General features: G+C 37.2%; 1 protein-coding gene across 1 annotated transcript in view; it reads left to right on the forward strand.

Annotated features, from left to right (window-relative positions):
- LMNTD1 (lamin tail domain containing 1) overlaps positions 1–12,932 on the forward strand; it is a 95,629-nt gene extending 82,697 nt beyond the window's left edge. The window contains exon 9 of the mRNA XM_054238260.2: positions 12,910–12,932. The gene's annotated coding sequence lies outside the window, so the exon portion shown is untranslated. The remainder of the gene's footprint in view (positions 1–12,909) is intronic.
- The last annotated feature ends 12,687 nt before the right edge of the window (positions 12,933–25,619 follow it).

Below are 25,619 nucleotides of genomic sequence, written 5' to 3' on the forward strand. Positions count from 1 at the left end.
CACACTCTTTAACCAAAAGTTTGGGTTCAATGGAGTGAATCTGGAGGCACTGCCTTGACATTTCACTGCAAGAACTGAAAGGGCAGGAACAGCAGTGCAAGTAGGAGGTATAGTGGGTTTGAATGGGTTCCTATTCAGCCTATTGGTGACAGAGAGATTCCCCCCTAGGCTTAGGAAGATGGATGACACTAAGCACTAGACAGATAAGACCAACAGCAATTCATTAGTCACATATACCCCAGCCTAGGGGAGGGAGAGCCAGCACACCATCAGGACCACACAGCGGTTGGAGTCGCGAACAGAATGAGTAACCAGTGCCTGTGGGAGGCAGGTTGTAGTATCAAGAGGGCGTGGTGCCTCCTAGTTCCACAGGAGGATGTAATTGGCTTGTTTGAATAACTGCTTAGGAGGAAACTAAAACCTGAAATTATTCACTCAGATGTCTCTAAAACTACTCAGGGATAAATAGGAACTGCACCTGGTCCCCTCAAAAAGGAGGATTGTTTGGCTGGGGGACATCATCTGTGAGAGGAGAGTGGGGAGGGGAATTTGCAGTCAGGCCATTCAAGGCCTTCCCAATTTTACCAGATGTCAAGACAACACATACTATTAACTTTCCACCTCACATTATAAAAGGTGGGCACAAAGAAGAGTGCATGAGAAATCATTTTTGGCATACACAACAAGATGAGAAAGAACAGGTGGAAAACTTGAGAGACAAGGTCTATCATGCAAGCTCAGATATTCTTCTTCAAAGCCAGAAATAGAGGTGGCGTTTAAGAGGCCTCCATACAAGCAAAGCTCTGCTCTCGTCTCCAAATATTCCAATTTTAGACTGTTTTTCTTATTCTGGAAGATTCTGTGGATTTTAATTTGCTTTGTGACAAAGCTGATTAATTATTTGGGGGAAATTTGTTAGGATTATATAAGATAGATATTTATAGAAAGCACATGAATTGTTAAAACTCTGTATCAATGTATGGACATTATTCCAGCACACCAAGAACAACAAAAGCTCCCATTTTCACTGAGAACTTACTGTTTTCTTTGCATACACCCCCTCTCATTTAACTCTCATGCCTACCTTACACGGTTCATGTCATTCTAGGAAGGGAAAAGATGCAGGATCAGACAGCTGCTATGGCCAGGCAGGAATTTTTAACCAAGCCTACATAAATCTCAATACGGTTTTTCGAAGCTTTAATAGTGTCTAGTCTGGTGAATAAAGGAAAATAATACCATATTTTTAAGTTTACAGGAAAGTTAAGGATACCAGTTATTTGTTTATTTTGTTATTCAACAGATAATGTTTAACTACCTCCTATGTGCCAAGCATCGACCCTAATAACAAGAAATCCAGACCTTTAATGTTTCAAAGAATAGCGTGGAAGTATAGACATTCACTTCTGACCATGACTGGGTTTACCCTCCCAGCTTAAATAACAAAAAAGAAGTGAACAAAATGCATGTTCATTAACATGTTCATAAAACAATGAGTTACAGACATTGGACAATAGGTAGTAGAGAACAGTGATCCCTTGGAGAAGACAAACACAAGGTGAGCACTGGGAGTGCCTTACTCACTGTCTGATTTCCAGGCCTCAGGACAGGGAAGGAGAACACAAGCAAAGCCCAGCATTCTCCCTGATTTGAGGAGGTAGAGTTGAGAATCTGGGGAGGTCAGTGCCTCTAGAAGTACCCTAATAACAAGAAATCCAGACCTTTAATGTTTCAAAGAATAGCATGGCATTCTAGAAGTTGCAGGAGGAGAGGAGGAAGCTGCACAGAGAGAAATTTCTGGAGATTTCCTGAGTTTCCCTTGAGTCTTGATACCTGAGACTGAGGAAAGAACCACCTGAAAGAAATAGGCAGGACAATTCCTGGGACTCACAAAGGGCTGGGAGCAGTTTGTGTTCCCACCAGCCAAAGTGGGAAAACCTCATAATATACAGTGCATCCGATGGAGAACACAGAAGAGGACTGCCTCAGTACTGGAACCACCGTCTGCTCTGTTTGTGCCTAAAAGGCTTAAAAGCAAGACTTTCAAGAGTGTCAGACTAGTTCCAAGTAACTTAATTGCCAACCAAAAAAAAAGGCCTGAGAATATTTAAAGGATTATTCCTCCAATATGTAACAAAGTAAAATTCATCATGTCTGGCATCCAATCAAAACTTACTAGATATGCCAAAAGGCAGGAAAATACAACATCTTATGAGAAGTAAAATAAATCATTCAAGAGAAACAGTCCCAGAGATGACACACAGTATCGAATTGGTAGACATGGACATTAAAACAATTCTAACAAATATATTCCATATGCTCAAGAAAGTGGAGAAAAATTTGAGCCTGTTAAAAAGAGACATGAATAGTATTTTATTTTATTTGTTTGTTTTGAGGCAGAGTCTTGCTCTGTCACCCAGGTTAGAGTGTAGCAGCATGATCTTGCCTCACTGCAACCTCCACCTCCCGGGCTCAAGCAATCCTCCTGCCTCAGCCTCCTGAGTAGCTGTAATTACAGGCACATGCCACCATGCCCAGCTAATTTTTTTATTTTTTATTTTTAGTGCAGATGGGGTTTTAGCATGTTGGCCAGGCTGGTCTCAAACTCCTGATCTCAAGTGATCTGCCTACCTCAGCCTCCCAAAATGCTGGAATTACAGGCCTGAGCCATCATGCCCAGCTGGATGATATTTTAAAACACTCAAATTAAACTTCTAGGCATTAAAAATTTAATAGATGGTGTTTGGGATGCCTTACAACTACCACCCACACATTTAGGACTCACTAGAAGGGCTCACAGGGCTCAGAGGCAAAGTGATCCCAGCTATGGTTTATCAAAGCAGAAGATACACAGCCAGCCTTGCAAGGAAAAAAAAGACAAACCAGGTGAAGCCTGGAGGGATTTAGGCATTGGCTTCCAGAGTTCTCCCTCTGGGGCTACTAGCTCCTGCTCCCAGGATAGCAAGATTTAGAGCAAAATGGGAAGGGAGCAGCAAAGGATAGAAAGCAAAGACAAGGAAGTGCATTACAGAGCAGCTATAGCATCATGAGAAGACCTAGTCAGCTGCCTGGTCAATGGACATCTCTGCAAAGGCCATGTGGAAGCGGTGGGCCTCAGAAGACATGTTCAAGGGAGGATGAGAGATAGGTTGACGCTCTGGGTCTTTTCTATTTGCTGCTAAGCCTGCAGCACAGAGTGTAACCTCCCTGGTGCTTCCAGATTGTGTTCCAGTCCCTTGGGGCCGCTGCTGGGGAAGCCAGATTCCCTTTCTTGCAGCAAGCCCTTCCTCTGAATTCAGACATGGCAGCAGGAGCCAAAGCCTTTGTGAGATGCTCGATCAGATGTGGATGACTGAGGAGGTCCTCACCCAGGACTTGCTGAGATGGCAGGTGGGGGCAGCGAGCAAGTTGTCAGGGCCTGAGGGACAAGTGGGGCAAAGCAAGCCTGGGGAGGCACATAAGTGAGTATGGAATGCACCACTAGGCCTAGTCCTCCAGCTTCCTCATTTCCTACAGTGCTTCCTGTTAAGAATGAAGCTACTGCTTCTCATATGAGAGTGTCATGGAAACTGCTTTGAATGAAGCTGACTGCCTACTTGCTCCAGGTGTGAATTGGAGAGTCACTTTCTCTGAAATTTCTCCCTAGAATTTCATTTTATTAGTCTTCAATAAGTTTTTCTTTATTAAATTCCTCTTCCAATATTCAGAGTGACATGTTCCAATACTCAGAGTGACAGTGAATTAATGCCAAAAAAAAATTATAACACCTCCCACTTCAGTGCCCTTCCACACTGTAACTGACATTTACATCCTGATTCGCACCTATATGTTTTGTAATCAAGGAGAAAGATGTAAAAGGAAGGAGTGTAAGCTGTATATGCCTTCTACTATTTTCTTCTCATTCACAAAAAATCACTACAAAATTATTCTACAATTCTGTTTTCTTAACTATGCATCATAGACTTCCCTTCAGGCAAAAAGGTACAGCTCTACCTCATTCAAAAACCTCATTTCAGGTTAATCTTGAGACACTGTCTTTTGGTGATGGCAATTTTTATTTTTCTATGTAAAATAAATTTATTATGTCCCATTAAAATTGTCTTTAGATTCTTTTCTTAAGGAAAAAAATAGATGCCTCATAGCACATTGCATAAATATGTAGCTTTGGATGTCAGACTGCTTGAGTACAATTCCTAACTCCACCACCAAGTAGCTGTGTGACTTAGGACAAGTTGCTTAAACTCTCTGTGTTTCAGTTTTCTTACCTCTGAAGAGGATTGTAGAACTTACCTCCTGGATGATGTTGGGAGAGTTAAATGAGTTGATACACTGAAGCCACTTCAGACAGTGCCTAGTACGGAAGACCACTCAGTAAATGTTAACGATTACCATTTTTATAATTGTTAGTATCTCATCATGCCCACATAAATAGAAACACATGCATTTAACAAAGAAACAAAAATGAATTGAGCCCTGTTATGTGTCATTTAGTAAGTATATAAGGACAGCCAAGATAGGGTTTTTATTCCAGAGAAGGGGAGAAAAGATAAACATAGGAACAGGTAAATTGCAATATCACTTGATAGATGGTTTAATAACAGGAGAAACCAGCAGCTATGGGCTCAGAGATGGGAGTGAGTAATCGTGCCTCAGGAATTGCTTCAGGTCTGAGATGGGTCCTGAATAATAGGAATTTGCCAATTAGAAGTGGTGGCATTCGAGTAGGTGTTCCAAGTCTAGGGAGCAGTATGTGCAAGAATGAAAATGTTCCTCTAGGCAACTGACAAACATCTTTCATGAGAAGATACTAAGATATGATCATTTTCTTCCCATTTTCTAAAATGTCACATCTTGGTAGCTCAAGCTAGAGCATTTGGTCACCTGCCAAGCACTTTGCAAAATGTTTTGGTTCCCGTGACTCATCATCATGAAAAGCTAATTGACTACAATGACTCATTTTCATCCCTATTGGAATTGTATCTCTGTATAAACTCATGTCTCTGTATAAAGCAAGCCATCGAATGATTAACTAAATATTCTTGTTAAGGACAATACCAGACAGTCACTACGGATAATAGTCACACTTTAGATACTGTGCTCCAGCATTGATTTCTGTACTGCCAGGGAAATCTTCAGGGAGTAATAAACTGGGATTGAGCATAAGAAAATAGTATAAATGAACAAAGTCCAAATGAGGGAAAGGGTTTCACGTAGCTGCTTTTTGATATGCAGCCCAGTAGGTACTATTAAAGCAAATACACAGTGATGTAATTTGAAAGCTAAGGGTCTGTAATTAATTAGTAACACTGATAATTCCTTTCTGTCTTCCTGACTTCATAGAGTCAAAAGGAAAGGAGAATTTGCAAAAAGTCTGTTTATCTAAACTATCTCTTTTGTTTGATCATTTAAAAAACTATTTTCAGTTTTTAGGTAAATGACCATGTCATTGTTAAGCAAAAGTCTTATAAGAAAAAAACCAAGGAGTGAAAAGATACTTTTTAAAATATATGTATTATCTTAGCTTCCCTAAAATGTAAGTTTCAAACAGCATTGAAAACAACAGAAGTTCATTATATTGTTGTTTTAATGACAGCACAAAAATTGTAAACTACTTAACAAATCGTGGAAGAGTCATTAGGAAACACCATGAAGCAGTTGAAACAAAACTGAATCCACATATATTAATGTGGATCCAAAATCTGATGTTGAAGGGAAAATGCAAGATAGAAAATATGTGCAAATATTATTTTTTAAAATTTGAAATATTACTACATATTACCTATACACAAAAAATGGATTGGAAGAATATAAACGAACTCAGTGATTACTCTGGGGAAAGGAGAAGGGAATGAGGGATGACTGAGGGGGGTGTGGTGAAGATTAAAGTAGACTTAGCTTTATCTTTATGGTTAGAAAAAGACAAAGCAAAATATTGGCAGTTATGACTTTGCTGTTCTTTTTGCATTTAAAGTAAAAATGGGATTCTTTTTTCCGCTTCATAACTTGCTTTGTGTCTTCCCATTTTCTTTATCATCAGAGATATAAACTGGTCCTCCCATTGCAACTAAGACAGAGACACTCTATTTACAATTTTTTTGTTTAATTTTGACTTTTATTTTACATTCAGGGGGTACATGTGCAGGTTTATTACATGTTGCATGATGCTGAGGTTTAAGGTATGACTGATCCCATCACCCAGGTGGTGAGCATAGTACTTAGTAGGTAGTTTTTCAGCCCTTGCTTTCCTCCCTTCCTCCTCACTTTTGTAGTCCTCAGTGTCTATTAGTCACATCTTTGTGTCCATGTGTACACAAAGTTTAGTTCCCACTTATAGATGAGGATATGCAGTATTTCGTTTTCTGTTCCAACCGTAGTTCACTTAGGAGAATGGCTTCCAGCTACATTCATGTTGCCCCAAAGAACATTATTTCATTCTGTTTTAGGGCTGTGTGGTATTCCAAGATGTATACGCACTACATTTTCTTTGTCCAACCCACTGTGGATGGGCACTGAGGTTGATCTCATGTCTTTGCTATTGTGAATAGTCCTGTAGTGAACAAAGGTATTTATGTGTATATTTGGTAGAATTATTTATTTTCCTTTGAGTGCAAACCCAGTAATGGGATCGCTGGATTGAATGATTAGTTCTGTATTACATTTTGAGATAGTTCCAAACTGTTCTCCACAGTGGCTGAACTAATTTACATTCCACCAGCAGAGTATAAGCATTCTATTTTCTTCATAGACTCACCAGCATCTACTCTTTTTTGACTTTTTAATAATAGACATTCTGATAGGTGTGAGATGGTGTTTCACTACAGTTTTAATTTGCATTTCTCTGATGATTTGTGATATAGAGCATTCTTTCATGTTTGTTGGCTGCTTGTATGTCTTCTTTTGAGAGGTGTCTACTCATGTTATTTGCCCACTTTTGAATGGGTTTGTTTTTATATGTTGATTTAAGTCCCTTATAGATTCTACATATTAGACTTTTGTTGGGATGCACAGTTTGTGAACATTTTTTTCCTATTCTGTAGGGTGTCTTTTTACTCTGTGGCAGTTTATTTTGCTGTGTGGAAGTTATTTAGTTTAATTAGATCTTACTTGTCAATTTTTGTTTTTGGTATGACCGCTTTTAAGGTCTTAGCCATAAATTCTTTGCCAATGAAGATGTCCAAAATGGCATTTCCTATGTTTTCTTCTAAGATTTTTATAGTTTGAGGTCTTACATTAAAACTTTGATTTCTTCTAGGATTTTTATAGTTTGAGGTCTTACATTAAAACTTTGATTAATCTTGAGTTAATTTTTATATATGGTGAAAGATAGGGGTCTACTTTCATTCTTTGGCATATGACTAAGCCAGTTATCCCAGCATCATTTATTGAACCAGGAGTCCTTTCCCCCATTGCTTAGTTTTGTCAGTTTTGTCAAATATCAAATGATTGTAGGTGTGTGGTTTTATTTCTGGGTTCTCTATTCTGTTGCCTTCATCTATGTGTCTGTTTTTGTACCAGTACCATGCTATTTTGTTACTGTAGATTTATAGCATAGTTTGAAGTCCAGTAATGTGATACCTCAAACTTTCTTCCTTTTGCTTAGGATTGCTTTCACTATTAGGCTCTTTTTTAGTTTCATATGAATTTTAAAAATTTTTTCTAATTCTTTGAAAAATGTTATTAGCAGTTTGATAGGAATAGCATTGTTTTGGACAATATGGCCATTTTAACAACAACGATTCTTCCAATTCACAAGCATGGGATGTTTTCCTATTTCCCTGTGTCATCTGTGATTTCTTTCAGCAGTGTTTTGTAATTTCCCTTGCAGAGATCTTTCGCCTCCTTGGTTCAATGTATTCTTAGGTATTTTATTTTATTTTTTAGTGGCTATGGTAAATGAGATTGCGTTCTTGATATGGCACTCAGCTTGAACATTATTGCTGTATAGAAATGCTATTGATTTTGTACATTGATTTTGTATCCTGAAACTTGACAAGTCATTTATCAGTTTTAGGAGGCTTTTGGTGAAGTCTTTAGGGTTTTCTAGGTATAGAATCATATCATCAGTGAAAAGAGATAATTTTACTTCTTCTTTCCTAATTGTGGATGTCTTTTCTTTCTTTCTATTGCCCAATTGCACTGGCTAGAACTTCTAGACCAATGTTGAATAGGAGTGGTGAAAGTGAGCATCCTTGTTTTGTTCCACGTCTTAAGGGGAATGATGCTAGCTTTTGCTGTTCAGAATGATGTTGCCTGTGGGTTTGTCCTGAATGGCTTTTATTATTTTCAGGTATATTTCTTATATGCTGAGTTTGCTGAGGGTGTTTATTATGAAGGGATGTTGGATTTTATTAAAAACTTTTTCTGTATCTGTTGAGATAATCACACGGTTTTTGGTTTTAGTTCTGTTTATGTGGTGAATCACATTTATTGACTGGGGTATGTTGAACCAACTTTGTATCCCAGGAATAAAGACTACTTGAACATACTGAATTAACTTTTGTATGTGTTGCTGAATTCAGTTTGCTAGTATTTTATTGATGACTTTTTGCATCTATGTTCATCAAAAATATTGGCCTATAGTTTTCTTTTTTGTTGTATCTTTGCCAGATTTTAGTATCAGGGTGATAATTGACTTTATAGAATAAGTTAGGGAGAAGTTCCTTTTCCTCAACGTTTTGGAACAGTTTCAAGAGAACTGGTGTCAATTCTTCTCTGGGCACACAAACTAGAAAATCTAGAGGAAATGGATAAACTTCTTGACACTTGTAACCTCCCAAGATTAACCAGGAAGAAACTGAAACCCCTAACAGACCAAAATTGAGTTCTGAAATTGAATCAGCAATAAAAAAAACTTACCAACCAAAACTTTGTTCACTGATGAACCTGTCTGGTCCCAGCCTTTTTACCATCTACCAAATATACAGAGGGCACCGCCTCATCCTAGATATATAGGAATTTGAATGGTTGCCCTATCACATCTTTGTTCCAGAGCTCATGACTTCTAGATCAGATGTACACTGTAGCCTTTTTCTGAACCACAATGTAGTTGAGAGCCTTGGGGGTTGCTTAATTTGTGACTCTTTGTGGCAGTGGTTTTGGGGCAGAACTTCAACACTCAGCCTAATTAATACAGATTGCACTGTGGCTCACCATTCTCCAATGTGATAGTACTACATCTTTGTGTAAAAGGTGTTAGGGGACCTCCACAGTTGGGCCTGTGCAGGGGTGTCTTGGTCATGGTGATAATGGCTGGTTAGGTGGGTCCAATCTCAGGCGGCCCTGGGAGAAATGGTCAGGTGTCAGCAGAACTGGAATGGGGTTCTCCAACTCCTCAGCCCCTACATGGTCAGCTAGACAGCATGTATGAGTTTTGATGGGGCTGGATTGGGTGGGGCCTGCATTGCTTATTGTGATAGGAAGGGGCTAGTCCCTGAGTCACCAGCTGAACTCTCAGGTAGGGTCAGGTGGTGGGATCTTAAGGGATGATCACAGCCTGTGAAGGTAAGGTTTTCACAGATGAAATGTTCATACATGGGCAGGGTGGGTACACTGGAAGTCGGGAAGCAGCAAGCTATGTTAAGTAAATATATATTAGTTACTCAGGGCACTTGTAAGCTGAATACAACAGATTTCCACAGAGAACCTTCCACAGTATACTGAACTATACCTGCAAACAATGTTTCTTCATTTTCTAGAACTTGAGATCCTGTTTTCATTTTTTAAGGGTTCAAAGTAGAAAACAGGTTTTAAAGGTTGACAGCTTTCCCTCTAAAACTCAGCAAATATTTTTCTGAACTCTTCATTTCTTGTATAATATCCTTTTCTGATTTAAAAAAACAAAACAAAGTTAGAGTGTTTATTATGTTTCACTGAATCATTACGCATTTCCCCCACTTTATTTGGTAAAAACATGTGTCATAGCATCCTCACTCCATATTGTATGGGTTGATTTAGGTGAGTATTATCATCTAAAGTCCCACCACTCTCTTCCCACAGGCAACATCCTAACTTACTCGTCTCTATACTCCCTGTCCCTAGACCAGTGCCTCTCACACAGGGGGACCTCAATGAAGGTTTATTGAATGAATGAATAAATGATGAACAAATTATGTCTCTCAAGCTGCAGAAATGCTTTCTCTTCACCAATTACTGTTACCATCTTTCAATTCAATTCTGCACCTGTTTTGGGCCTGGAGACTCATGTCAGCCGAGGAGAAAGACTACCTCAGCTACAATTTCTTGGAAGAAATCAGGAGGCATTATTTTCTCCATCTGTTTGTTTTTTGGTTTGGTTTTGTTACTTTATTTTTTTTAATTGAGAAATACAGTGATGTGGGGCAGGCAAGTCCCAAATTGGAGCTTAGCCAGGGAGGGTTCTTGGCTTTGCTCAGGAAAGAATTCAAGGGCAAGTGGATGAGTAGAAGAAAGCAGCTGTATTGAGGCAGTGATGGTACAGCTCCATGTTTGCTCCTGCAGAGCAGGGTTACCCAACAGGCAGTGTGCTGGCAGCAGCAGCTCAGGGCAGTTCTGCAGTCATATTTATATCCACTTTTAATTACATGCAAAGTAAGGGGCAGATCATGCAGAAATTTCTAGAAAAAGGGTGGTAACTTCTGAGTTGGGTCATTGTCTTGCAAATGGACAGTAACTTCCAGGCGTTGTCATGGCAATGGTAAACTGACATGGCACACTGATACACTGATTGGGGTGTGTTAAGGACAGGTACTTCTGGCCCATGCCTGTTATAGCTAGTCTTCAGTTTGGTCCAGTGGCCCAGGCCCCACCTCCAGAGTTGATTCCCCCCTCCTCCCTCAACAGCACAGAGAGAAAAAGTCATAAAACATAAATGAGGCATTTAAGCACTATTATAAGCCAGACATGGTGGCATGGACCTGTAATCCTAGCTACTCAGGAGGCTGAGGCAGGGGGATCGTTTGACATTAGGAATTAAAGACCAGCCTAGGCAACCCCATATCAAAAAAACAGAAATATTATAATATGGACACCCATGTAATTACCACCTGGGTAAACAAGCAACACATTGCGAAAATACTCAAAACTCAAGTGCTGCTTCTCATCACAGTCTCCTATCTTCCTCTAAATGTAGCTATTATCCTGACTATGGCAATCACTGTTGGCTTTTTTTAATAATGTCTCCTTCTAAGCATTAATCTCTGCCTACTACAAGTTTCTGTTGCCTGTTTTTTGAACTTTGTGTAAATGGAATCATGGAGTAGGTTTTCTTTTGTATCTGTCTCTTTTGAAATTATAAATTAGGTTATTGTCACTTGAAATCAGATTTTTCAGCATAAGAAATACAATTATAAAATAGAAGCTGACTAAAAAGCATGTGATACAAAATTCAAATTGGAAATATTAGTATAAACTCATGATGTGTTTTTCCTTTTAAAACATACATTTTGTAGCTCTAGCATGGAAAAGGCCTAAACGTAATGATCAGTGTAGAAACAACATACTATCCTAGAACCCAAACTGTAGTCTCTAATAGGAACCAGGGATCCTTTAAAAATGCCTCATTTCAGGTCTGAGGCAGGAAATGTGCAAAGTAAACTAGGACCCAGACAGCAAAGAAACTGTTAAAGGATGCTAGGTTTAAGTTTTCATTGCGGATTGAAGAGTCCAGTGGGGGAAAAAAAAGAAAGAAAAACTTGATGATCAAGATTAATAATAATAATAGCAATTGACTGAAACATATACAAATAAGTTTTTTTTTTGGCAGGGAGGGGAATGGGGAAGAAACAGTCTGTAATTTCATTTATTAAATGCAGCTTTCGCTGGTCACATTGCAACTCAATACAAACAGCCCAGCAGAGAGTAGGGCATTAACTCTTGTTCTCATCAGTGTAAATACAACATTAATATTGAAGATTAAAGAAAATGGGTAAAAAGTCCAGTGTCTCCTCAATCTGCATGAAGGTGAAGGTGGTTGCCTACCCTTGGACGGTCCCAAAAAGAGACTGAGGTTTGTCACCTCTTCCCATCCACAGTGAAGCAGGCAAGAACCAGAGGAACCCAATTACATTCTTCTTGGAGGTCTCCAGATGGACACATGAATCTTCAGAACTGGGCTCGCACGAAACATATAAAATAGAATAAAATCCATGAGTTCATAATGATACTTAAAAATACTGAAAAACTAATTGCCTTTAAGGAACGTCAGAATGTCAAATTATTATACTGACAACTAAAACATAAAGAGAAAAATCAAGTCTTCCTATACAAATTGTTTTTCATGGAAGCCAAATAGTTGAATAGGTAAAGTTCTTTATAAAAGAATTGCAGGTTGTAAATGCCTAAAAATGACAAAATTAGAATATCACCATTTTTTAAATTTAATTTTTAAATTCAGGGGCATATGTGCAAGTTTATTATCTAGGTAAGCTTTTGCCATGGGGATCTGTCATACAGATTATTTCATCACTCAGGTATTAAGCCTGGTACCCATTGTTTATTTTTCCCAATTGTCTCTCTCCTCCCAATCTCCACCCTCTGATAGGCCCCAATATTTATTGTTCCCCTCTATGTGTCCCTTGTTCTCATCATTTAGCTTCCATATAAGTGAGAACTGAGGTAATTTGTTTTCTCTTCCTGCATTAGTTTGCTAAGGATAATGGCCTGCAGCTCTATCCATATCATTCTTTTTATGTCTTTATAGTATTCTATGATGTATATGTACCACATTTTTTTTATCCAGTCTACCACTGGTAAGCATTTAGGTTGATTCCATGGTTTGCTATTGTGAATAGTGCTACAATGAACATATGTATGTGTCTTTATAATTTATATTTATAATTTATAAATTTAATTTATATTCCTTTATAATTTATATTCCTTTGGGTATATACCCAGTAACAGGATTGCTGAGTTAAATGGTATTTCTGTTTTTAGGTCTTCGTGGAATTGCCACACTGTCTTCCACAATGATTGAACTAATTTACACTCCCACCAGCCGTGTAAGTTCCTTTTTCTCTGCAACCTCTCCAGCATCTATTGTTTTTTGACTTTTTAATAGTAGCCATTCTAACTGGTGTGGGATGGTATCTCATTACTGTTTTGATTTTCATTTCTTTAATGATCAGTCATGTTGAGCTTTCTTCCATATGCTGGTTGGCCACATGTATGTCTTCTTTTGAAAAGTGTCTGATAATGTCCTTTTCCACTTTTTAATGGGGTTGTTTTTTTCTTGTAAATTTAAGTTCCTTAGAGATGCTGGATATATTAGACCTTTGTCAGATGCATAGTGGATTAGTCCGTTTTCATGCTGCTGATAAAGACTGAGAAGAAAAAGAGGTTTAATTGGACTTATAGCTTTGTATGGCTGGGGAGGCCTCAGAATCATGGTAGGAGGAGAAAGGTACTTCTTACATGGCAGCAGCAAGGGAAAAATGAGGAAGATGCAAAAGCAGAAACCCCTGATAAAACCATAAGATTTCATGAGACTTATTCCCTACAATGAGAACAGTATGGGGGAAACCACTCCCATGATTCAAGTTATCTTCCACCAGGTCCCTCCCACAATATATGGAAATTATGAGAGTACAATTCAAGATGAGAATTGGGTGGGAACACAGAGCCAAATCGTATTATTCTGTTCTGACCTCTCCAAATCTTATGGCCTCACATTTCAAAACCAATCATGCCTTCCCAACAGCTCCCCAAAGTCTTGATTCATTTCAGCATTAACCCAAAAGTCCACAGTCCAAAGTCTGATCTGAAACAAGGCAAGTCCCTTCTGCCTATGAGTCCATAAAATCAAAAGCAAGCTAGTTACTTTCTAGATACAATAGGGGTACAGGTATTAAGTAAATACATTCCAAAGGGGAGAAATTAGCTAAAACAAAGGGGTTACAGGGCCCATGCAAGTCTGAAATCCAGTGAGCCAGTCAAATCTTAAAGCTCCAAAATGATTTCCTTTGACTCCATGTCTTATATCCAGGTCACGCTGATGCAAGAGGTGGGTTCCCATTGCCTGGGGCAGCTCCACCCCTGTGGCTTTGCAGGGTATAGCCTCCCTCCTGTCTGCTTTCACAGACATTGAATGTCTGCAACTTTTTTAGGCACACAGTGCAAGTTGTCAGTGGATCTAGCATTCTGGGGTTTAGAGGATGGTAGACCTTTTCTCACAGTTCCACTAGCTGGTGCCCCTGTAGGGACTCTGCATGGGGGCTCTGAGCCCACATTTGCCTTCTGCACTGCCTCAGCAGAGGTTCTCCATCAGGACCCCACTCCTGCAGCAAACTTCTGCCTGGGCATCCAGGCATACATCTTCTAAAATCCAGGCAAAGTTTCCCAAACCTCAGTTCTTGACTTCTTGCACCCACAGGCTCAACACCACATGGAAGTTGCCAAGGCTTGGGGGTCGCACCATATGAAGCCATGGCCCAACCCCTATGTTGGCCCTTTTCAGCCATTGCTGGAGTGGCTGAAATGTAGGGCACCAAGTCCCTAGGCTGCACACAGCACAGGGACCCTGGGTCCAGCCCACAAAACCACTTTTTCCTCCTAGGCCTCTGGGCCTGTGATGGGAAGGGCTGCTGAGAAGACTGCTGGCATGCCCTAGAGACATTTTCCCCATTGTCTTGGAGATTAACATTTGGTTCCTGGTCACTTATGCAAATTTCTGCAGCCAGCTTGGGTTTCTCCTCAGAAAGTGGGATTTTCTTTTCTATCCCATTGTCAAGCTGCAAATTTTTCCAACTTTTTGTGCTCTGTTTTCTTTTAAAACTGAATGCTTTTCACAGCACCCAAGTCACATGTTGAATACTTTGCTGCTTGGAAATTTCTTCCACCAGATACCCTAAGTCATCTCTCCATAGTTTAAAGTTCCACAAATCTCTAGGTCAGGGGCAAATGCCACAATCTCTTTGCTTAAACATAACAAGAGTCACCTTTGCTCCAGTTCCCAACAAATTCCTCATCTCCATCTGAGACCACCTCAGCCTGGACCTTACTGTCCATATCGCTATCAGCATTTTGAGCAAAGTCATTCAACTCAACAAGTCTAGGAAATTCCAAACTTTCCCACATGTTCCTGTCTTCTTCTGAGCCCTCCAAACTGTTCCAACCTCTACCTGTTACCCAGTTCCAAAGTGGCTTCCACATTTTCAGGGATCTTTTCAGCAACACCCCAGTCCTGGGACCAATTTACTCTATTAGTCTGTTTTCATGCTGCTGATAAAGACATACCCGAGACTGGGAAGAAAAAGACGGTTAATTGAACTTACATTTCCACATGGCTGGGAAGGCCTCAAAATCATGGGGGGAGGTGAAAGGCACTTCTTACTTGGCAGCAGCAAGAGAAAAATGAGGAAGATACAAAAGTAGAAATCCCTGATAAAGCCAACAGATCTCATGAGACTTATGCATTACCTTGAAAACAGTATGGGGAAAATGGCCCCCATGATTCATATTATCTCCCACCAGTTTCCTCCCACAATATGTGGGAATTGTGGGAATACAATTCAAGATGAGATTTGGGTGGGGACACAAAGCCAAACCATATCGTATAGTTAGCAAAAAGTTGTCTCCTGTTTTGTAGGTTGTCTCTTCACTCTGTCAATAGCTTCCTTTGCTATGCAGAAGCTCTTAGTTTATTTAGATCCCATTTGTCAATGTTTGCTTTTGTTGCAATTGCTTTGGTGTTTTCATCATGAAATCTTTGTCTGTTCCTATGTCCAGAATGGCATTCCCTCAGTTGTCTTCTAGGGTTTTTATAGTTTTGGATTGTACATTTAAGTCTTTAATCCATCTTAAATTGATTTTTGCATTTTGTGAAAGGAAGGGGTCCAGCTTCCGTGTTTTGCATATGACTAGTCAGTTATCCCAGCACCACTTATTAAATAGGGAATCCTTTCCCCATTGCTTGTTTTTGTCAGATTTGTCAAAGATCTGTAGGTGTGTAGTCTTATTTCTGGGTTCTCTATTCTTTTTCATTGGTCTTCGTGTGTGTGTTTGTACTAGTACCATCCTGTTTTGATTACTGTAGCCCTGTAGTATAGTTTGAAGTCAGGTAGCCTGATACCTCCAGCTTTGTTCTTTTGGCTTAGGATTGTCTTGGCTATTCAAGCCTTTTTGTTTGTTTGTTTTATATAAATTTTAAATAGTTTTTTCTAGTTTTCTAAAGAATTTCAATGGTAGTGTAATAGGAATAGCAGTAAATCTATTAATTGCTTTGGGCAGTATGGCCGTTTTCATGATATTGATTCTTCCTGTCCACGAGCATGGAATGTTTTTCCATTTGTCATCACTTGTGTCTTTGAACGGTATTTTGTAGTTCTCCTTGTAAACATTTTTCACCCCCCTTGTTAGCTGTATTCTGAGGTGTTTTTTTTTTCTTGGTATCTCCATTTTTTAAGCCCTGATGCAATAATAGGTCCAAGCAAGAATCATAAATGGTTGCAAAAACCTTTAGGTAAAAGGCATATGGATAACTTTATTTAAAAAGTCAGACTGACAATCTTAAATCATTAGTTAAAGAAACATAGGTAGACACTATGTGCTTCTTTATATAATGTCACAAATATATGATACTACCTATGAAATATTACCCTCCCCCTTTCATCAAATAGGCTTAGGCTTTTGGAACTAAATACAAGATTACAGGAAGCACACATAAAAGGAATACCAGATATAGAAAATGCAGAGAATGAAGAAAGATGTTAAATAATAGCAAAGAATGTGGAAAATTTTGTAGGACAAACCATTTCTTCAAAATATAAATGGCAAGATAAAAATGAAAACAAAAAACCTAAAGATTAAAAGAAACTTACGAGTTATATCAGTCAAATTCAATAGGTGACACTTATTTATATTGTGACTCAAACAACCTAACAATAAAGTAAAACATTTATAAAATAGTGGAAAAAATTTTAATATTGAATAAATATTTGATGATATTAAGGAATTCATGTTAATCTGATGAGATGAAAATGGCATTATGAATTGTTTGTATTTTGTTATTGTAGTTTTTGTGCTATTTTTTGATTTTATAAATCTTTAGAAGAGTGGAAGAATAAGGTACCAATGTAAGTAACTTGAGGAATGAACAGAATCTAAGACTAAAGACAAAAGGAATGGTACATAGGCATTACATTTTAGTTGATAGGGCTGTTTCACATGGAAATATGGGTTAACAGTTATGAAACCTCTATATATGTATATTGGAATTAAACAGCTGTGTAAATGGATGGCAGATGGTGGGAGCCAGAATTCTGACTGTTGGATGGGACGTTACAGACAAGCAAGGGGAAAAGTCTAGAATAATCTGTGTGGTAATAAATTAGAGTTGGAGACATCAGTATGAACTATATATGTAGCTCGTATTTCTACATGAAATACATATATATTTCTATATGTTTCTATATGTAATTGATGTATGTGTATTATAAAGGCTATATGTATATATAATATATATTATATGTATATGTAACTGATTCTATATATGTACATATATAATACAGATATATCTATATACATGTAGAAATACAGATATGTGGATATTGCTCTGTCAGCTGAGAGGTTCTTGGAGCAGTGATTATCCCAGCAGCAATGAGCATACCTAGAAGAACCCAGATCATAGTTTCTAGTATCATTTTCCAATCAAAGGATACAGAAATAACTGATTCTAGAACTGGGTGAGAAATAATTTAAAAGATGAACCTGAATCACAGTTAAGGAAATGCTCAAAAGATAAACAAACAAAAACTCCCAGTGATGGCAGTATGTCAAAGGGATGCAGAAATCAACTGTAAGTGTTCCCAATGACCAAAGAGGGAATAATTTAAGCAACAAAATAAATAAATATTTATAATCCAAGATATAAAATAACTATCCATGAGTATATACTGATATAAATAAATGATTGGTTAAATAAGTAGATAAATGCAGGAGAATAACAAATTTCCTGGCAGAAGAATTCAAAATAATTTATGTTGATAGTTCACCTTAAAATGGGGAGCTTTATTTCTCACTCTTTTAGCGTGGACTCCACATAATGATTTCCTTCCAAAGAGTACTATATGGAAATAGGGGGGAAAGAATAGGTTTGCAGTGAAGAAATGGACAAGTGATCAAGGTTAACATCAACAGTGACAAGTCATGCTGATGGTATGTACCATTGATATGATGTGAGGAGAATGGCACTTTACCTCTGTAATCATCCTGTCCAAACCCCCAAACTTCAATCTGAACATGAAAAAAAATCAGAAAGATTCCAATTAAGGGGTATTTTACAAAAATACCTGACTGGTATTCCTCAAAACTGTTAAGATTATTAAAAAACAGGGAAAGTCTGAGAAAATGCACAGCCAAGATGAGTTCAAGGATACATGACAACTGGATATAATGTGGTATCCTGGATTGGTTCCCAGGACAAAACATGGATATTAGATTTTTTTAAAACTAAAGGAATCTGTATAAATCATAGACTCTAATTATAATAATGTATTAACATTAACATTCATCAATTGTGGCAAATATACCACACTACTATAAAATGTTAATCATAGGAGAAACTGGCTATGGTTTATCTGGGAACTCTCTATACTATCTTTGTAATTTTTTTGTAAACCTAAAATGCTTCCAAAATAAAATGTTTATTGCACAAGAAAGCAATGTATTGGCAACAAAAAGTAGTTTTTAGAGAATCATTTTGAATCCATTTGGAGTGGAAGGGCTAGGGCTGATGGGAAGTAGGAAGAGATATAGATGAAACAAGATTGACTAAGACTTGATAAGTGATTAAATTGAGATTATGAGTATCTGAGAGGTGACTGTATTTTTCTAAGGTAGAAGTTATGTTTTCATAGACCCTCTAACAGGCATCATTCATCAGCATTTATTAATGTAACATGGGGAAGATCAATGTAACGAGGCTTCTCAGTCAAGGTTAGTCACACGATCCTCAGCAAACTTTTGGTATTTGGGATCAGGGAGTATATCACCATGTTCTGGGACATAGTAATTGCTTGGTATATCTGTATTTAATACACTGAACTTTACCACTAAAGCAGATTATAGCCATGAATAGCCATGATGCCTTCGAACCACACAAATGACTCCTTCTTCCTCAAAGAAGATCGTGAATCTTTATTTACTTTAAAATTTAGTAGAAAATTCCAGAAGATCCAGTGGAGGCCAGCTTATTAGTTCATAAGAAACATTCCTCCATGAGTCTTAACCAAATGAACATATTCTAACACCTTTCCTAAAAAATACATATTTTATGGGTTTTACTTTAAACTTGATAGTCAAATCCAGGTAAAAACTTCAATGCAAGGTCAAGTGATACCTAATACGTCTACCCTGTGGTGAAAATACTTCTGTTTTTATGACTTCTGGATGAATACTTACAAATTTCTCAGTTCTTGACCTTCCTTGCCATTTTGATATGAAAATACTTTTAAAATAGCATTTTTTATGTGTGACAAATGATTCATTACTGATATGTTTAGAACAACTCATTTCATAATTTAGGTAAGAGAATATATTTGAAATAAGAATGTACCTTATTATGCTGTTTATTCTCTTACATTTACCATTTTCTTTTTTTTAAAAAAAAAAGTCATGACAACATAGATTTATTTTAAATATTAAGTTAAATGTGTGTTTCTTCCATAGGGAATGATAAAATTAATAAAATTTAGCACTGAAGTTTTTGTCAAATGCCTTGGTGAATTATTATTAAATAATGCAGGGATGACCTTTTAGAATATTATAACCAGTAGAATCTGGGAGGCAGAATAATGTAGTGCTGCTTTTTTACAAAATGTACTCCACATAACTCTAGTTCTGTAGACTGTTACTAGGTTTTATTTGCTGAGGTTGGGAGAACTCCTGAGGTCAAATAAGTTTAGAAAAAATTCTGTTTAAATTGTTTACTATAGGACTTTTAACATGCGGATGGATATTGTGAACGTAAGGAGGGGAAATAGCCTACAATATTTCTTAGACTGATTTGACCACAAAATACCCCCTTTTTTTCTGAATCACCCTGCAGCACTACACTTACAAATGAGAGAGTAAAGGGGCAGCTTGGGAAAAAGAAATGCGTACACATTCTAGAGGCACAGAGGGTTCAACCTGCACTGAGATTCTCACTCTGTCGCTAACAAGTAAGATGTTGTTAGGCAAGTGACCCTCTCAACGATCAAGTTTAATCTGTAAGTAAAGATGATACCATCTAATTTTCATTGTTGTCACAAAGGCTACAAATAATTTATAAGAGTTCTGTTATGGATTATGATATAAAAGATTGTGATAGACCACAGCTGTCACTGTAACAAGTAGTAGGGGTGAGGGGAGATGGAGAAAAAATAAATAAATAGATAAGTTTAATGGTGTGAAGAAGTCTGAAAGTCTGGAAGAATTAAATTCCAGATAGGGAAGAGACTTTCTCTCTGGTGACATTTGCTGAGTTTGGAATAGGTAAATGCTTGTGTCATAAGAAGAGGGTTTCTTCTTCCAAGAGAAAGGAAAATCCAACAGAGTTTCTAATAGCCAAATTAGGGTTAGTGATACATTAGAATCCAGATGATCCCCCAAAAGCATATCCAGGCCACCCCACCAGGCTTTACCTAGAAGACTTTTAATGAATGCTGGGCTGTAGGTAAAGTTGGGGTACTCTCAGAAAGGTAGAAGGAGATTTTTATAGTTTCATAAGAACTATATCCCCAAGTCAAAAGGAGAGAACAGCTGTAATAAAAAGCAAACATATTTTTTATCAATATATTGGAAAATAGATGAGAACTGAAGCCACCTAAAACTCTAACCCATCCTTATCCCAACTCAATTTCTGATGAGACAAGCAATTGGCCTTCAAATGTACTGCCTAGTAGAGGGAAAAGTGTGCCCTACCTAGAGGAAAATACATATGTTTCAGTATCTACATATCTTTTTACACAATGCCCAGCATAAAGTTAAAAAATAAAAAATAATTTATGCAAAGAAGCCAGTAAACATGACTTGTAATCAAGAAAATAATAGAAGCAAACCTATAGATGACCCAGAGGTTGGAATTCACAGACATATTAAAATTACTATTATAAATATGTTAAATAAAATAGAGGAAAAGATGAACAAATGGATAAACCTATGAAGAACTTAAGCAAGAAATGGAATTTTCCCTGTAATCCCAGCACTTTGGGAGGCTGAGGCAGGTGGATCACGAGGTCAAGAGATTGAGACCATCCTGGTCAACATGGTGAAACCCCGTCTTTACTAAAAATACAAAAATTAGCTGGGCATGGTGGCACGTGCCTGTAATCCCAGCTACTCGGGAGGCTGAGGCAGGAGAATTGCCTGAACCCAGGAGACGGAGGTTGCGGTGAGCCGAGATCGCGCCATTGCACTCCAGCCTGGGTAACAAGAGTGAAACTCCATCTCAAAAAAAAAAAAAAAAAAAAAAAAAACAGAAATGGAATTTCCTAAAAATGGAATTTCCTAAAAAAACAAACAAACAAACAAAAAAACAAATTAACTTTCTAAAACTCTACAGTATATGAAATTAAGGTATCATGGAATAAGTAGGTGTTAAAGACAGCTGAAAATAAACTATTTAAAATGAAGCACATAGAGAATTTTTTAAAAAAGAAGAGCAAGACATGAAAGACACTGTCACATGATCTAACATTAATATACATATAATTCGAGTTCTAGAAAAAGAGAAAGAATTGGATAAAAGGAAGTTCTAGCAAAGCAATCCGACAAAAAAAAAAAGAAGAAAAAGAGCATTCAGATTAGAAAAGAGGAAGTCAAACTGTCTCTGTTTGCCAACAATATGGCCTTATCTGTAAAAATCCCTTACAACTCTTTCAAAAGATTGTGAGACTTGATAAATGAATTCAGTAAAGTCTTAGGTTACAAAATCAAGGAACAAAAATCAGTATCACTGCCATACACCAACGATGACCAAGCTGAAAATCAAATCAAGAACTCAATCTCTTTTACAATAGCTATAAAAAAATTAGAACTGTATTAGGTTGGTGCAAGAGTAATTGTGGTTTTTGCTATTGAATGTAATGATAATACTTAACCTAAAGAGGGGAAAGATCTCTACAAAGAGAACTGTAAAACACTACTGAAAGAAATCATAGATGACACAAACAAATGAAAATACATTCCATGTTCTCATGGATTAGAAGAATCAATACCATGAAAATGACCATACTGCCCAAAGCAGTCTAGAGATTCAATGAAATTTTTTGTCAAAATACCAATGTCATTCTTCACAGAATTAGAAAAAGACAATTCTAAAATTCAGATGGAACCCGAGAAAGAGCCCAAATACCCAAAGCAATCCTAAGAAAGAACAAACCTGGAGGTATCACATTACCTGACTTTGAATTATGCTATAAGCCTATAGGAACCAAAACAGCATGGTACTGGTATAAAAGTAGATACATAGACTAATGATACAGAATAGAGGACCCAGAAATAAAGCCAAATACTTACAACCAACTGATCTTCAATAAAGCACACAAAAGCATAAACAGGGGAAAGGACACCCTATTCAATAAATGGTGCTGGGAAAATTGGATAGCCACATGTAGAAGAATGAAACTAGATTCCTATCTTTTACCATATGCAGAAATTAAGATGTATTAAAGACTTCATTCTAAGAACTAAAACCATAAATATCTGGAAGAAAACCTAGGAAGAACTGTTCTGGACACTGATATGCACAAAGAATTTATAATGAAGAACCCAAAAACAAAAATAAATAAGTGTGACCTAATTAAAGTAGAAAGCTTCTGCACTGCTTTCTTAAAAAGAAATAATCATCAAAGTAAACAGATAACCTACAGAATGGGAGAAAATATTTGTAAACTATGCATCCAACAAAGAACTAATATCCAGAATCTACAAGGAACTCGAACAAATCAGCAAGAAAAAAACACATCATTCCATCTTGAAAGTGGGCAAATGACATGAACAGACATTTCTCAAAAAAAGATATACAAATGGCCAAAAAAATATGAAAAAAAATATGCCAACATCACTAATAATCAGAAAGATGCAAAATAAAACCACTATGAGATATCACTTTAACCCAGCTAGGACGGCCATTATTAAAGAGTCAAAAAACAATAGATGTTGGCATGGATGTGGTGAAAGTGAACTCTTATACACTGTTGATAGAAATGTCAATTAGAACAACCTCTTTGGAAAAGAGTATGAAGATTTCTGAAAGAAGTAAAAGTAGATCTACTATTTGCTTCAGTAATCCCACGATGGGGTATCTGCCCAAAAGAAAAAAAAAGTATTATATCAAAAGACATCTGCACATGTATGTTTATCACAGCATAATTCACAGTTGCAAAGATATGGAACCAACCTAAATGCTTATCATTCAATGAAAGGATAAAGAAAATGAGATATATATGCCATGGAATACTACTCAGCCATATGAAAGAATGAAATAATTTCTTTTGCAGCAACTTGGATGGAAATGGAGGCCATTATTCTAAGTGAAGTAACTCAGAAATGGAAAAGCACAGACCACATGTTCTCATTTATAAGTGGGAGCTAAGCCATGAGAACACAAAGGCATGCAAAGTTATATAATGGACATTGGTGACTCAGCAGAGGGAAGGATGGGAAGGAGGTGAGGTATAAAAAGCTACTTATAGGATGCAATCTACCTACCTCGGGTAGGTACACTAAAATCCCAGACTTCATCACTATACAATTCATTCATGTAGCCAAAAACCATTTGTACCCCTAAAGCTACTGAAATTTAAAAAAATAAAAATAATAAAAAATAAAGTTCATCTTCCTGTAGTAGAGCATTGTTTCAATAAATCCTTTTTTGATAATAAAAAAGAAGGAAAAGGCAATGTTTGAAAAGATAATTTCTGTGAATTTTTCAAAACTAATGAAAGACATACCTCACATATTTAAGAAGATTGGTGAACCCAAATAGGGCAAATATAAGAAAAAATTCCTAAGAACATCATAGTTGTCAACTTCAAACTAAAAATAAAATGAAATCTTTAAAGTGATGGGAAAAAAAGGTATACTCAAAGAAACGATTATAAGAATGATGGAAGCCAAAAGACAATTAAATGACATCTTTAAAGTGCTGAAAAAAAGATAAAAGAAAACAGCCAACCTAGGACATTTGAGCTAAAGAAAATTTTTTTCAGCAAAAGTGAAATAAAGGCATTTTCAAACATATTGAAATTGAATAAATTTATCACCAGCAGATACGCTCCATAAAAATTCTAAAAGATGTTTTTTGGGCTAATGGGAATTTTGGAATTTTATAAAGGAATGAAAGGCTACAGGAACAATAAATATATGGGCAAATCTAAAAGACTAATTCTTTTTTAAAATTCCTTTTAAAACTAAAGTAATAAAAAATTTTGATTCATCCCAAAGGCAGCAGGAAAGAAGAAACAAAAATAGAAATTGATCAAAAAAGGCTTAATAAGTTTGGAAATTTATACCCAACCATATCAGTAATTGCTAGAAATATAAACATGCTAAGTGTTTCAATTAGAAAGTCAGACATTATAAGACTGGATTAAAAAAAAAGGCCCAATGTAGATGGTCCCTCATTTACATTCTTTTTTAGAAATTTTTATTGTTTTATTATTATACTTTAAGTTCTGGGGCACATGTGCAGAACGTGCAGGTTTGTTACATAGGTATACACATGCCATGGTGGTTTGCCACATCCATCACCCCATCATCTGTATTAGGTATTTCTCCTCATTTTATCCATCCCCTAGACCCCCACCCCCTGCTATCCATCCCCTAGCTCTCCCATCCCCCAACAGGCTCCAGTGTATAATGTTCCCCTCCCTGTGTCCATGTGTTCTCATTGTTCAACACCCACTTATGAGTGAGCACGTGGTTTTTGGTTTTCTGTTCTTGTGTCAGTTTTCTGAGAATGATGGTTTTCAGCTTCACCCATGTCCCTGCAAAGGACATAAACTCATCCTTTTTTGTGGCTGCATAGTATTCCATGATGTATATGTGCCAGATTTTCTTTATCCAGTCTATCTTTGATGGGCATTTGGGATCAAATTATAATAGAATGATTTATAATCCTTTGGCTATATGCCCAGTAATGGGATTGCTGGGTCAAATGGAATTTCTATTTCTAGGTCCTTGAGGGATCACCACACAGTCTTCCACAATGGTTGAACTAATTTACACTCCCACCAATGGTGTAAAAATGTTCCTATTTCTCCACATTCTCTCCAGCATTTGTTGCCTCCTGACTTTTTAATGATCGCCATTCTAACTGATGTGAGATGGTATCTCAATGTGGTTTTGATTTGCATTCCTCTAATGATCAGTGATGATGAGCTTTTTTTCATATGTTTGTTGGCTGCATAAATGTCTTCCTTTGAGAAGTGTCTGTTCATATCCTTTGCCCACTTTTTGATGGGGTTGTTTGTTCTTTTCTTGTAAATTTGTTTAAGTTCATTGTAGATTCTGGATATTAGCCCTTTGTCAGATCGGTAGATTGCAAAAATTTCTTCCCACTCTGTTGGCTGCTGGTTCACTCTAATAATAGTTTCTTTCTCTGTGCAGAAGCTCTTTAGTTTAATTAGATTCCATTTGTCAATTTTGGCTTTCATTGCCATTGC

This window comes from Callithrix jacchus, chromosome 9 (assembly GCF_049354715.1).
Source record: "Callithrix jacchus isolate 240 chromosome 9, calJac240_pri, whole genome shotgun sequence".
NCBI classification, from domain to species: domain Eukaryota; kingdom Metazoa; phylum Chordata; class Mammalia; order Primates; family Cebidae; genus Callithrix; species Callithrix jacchus.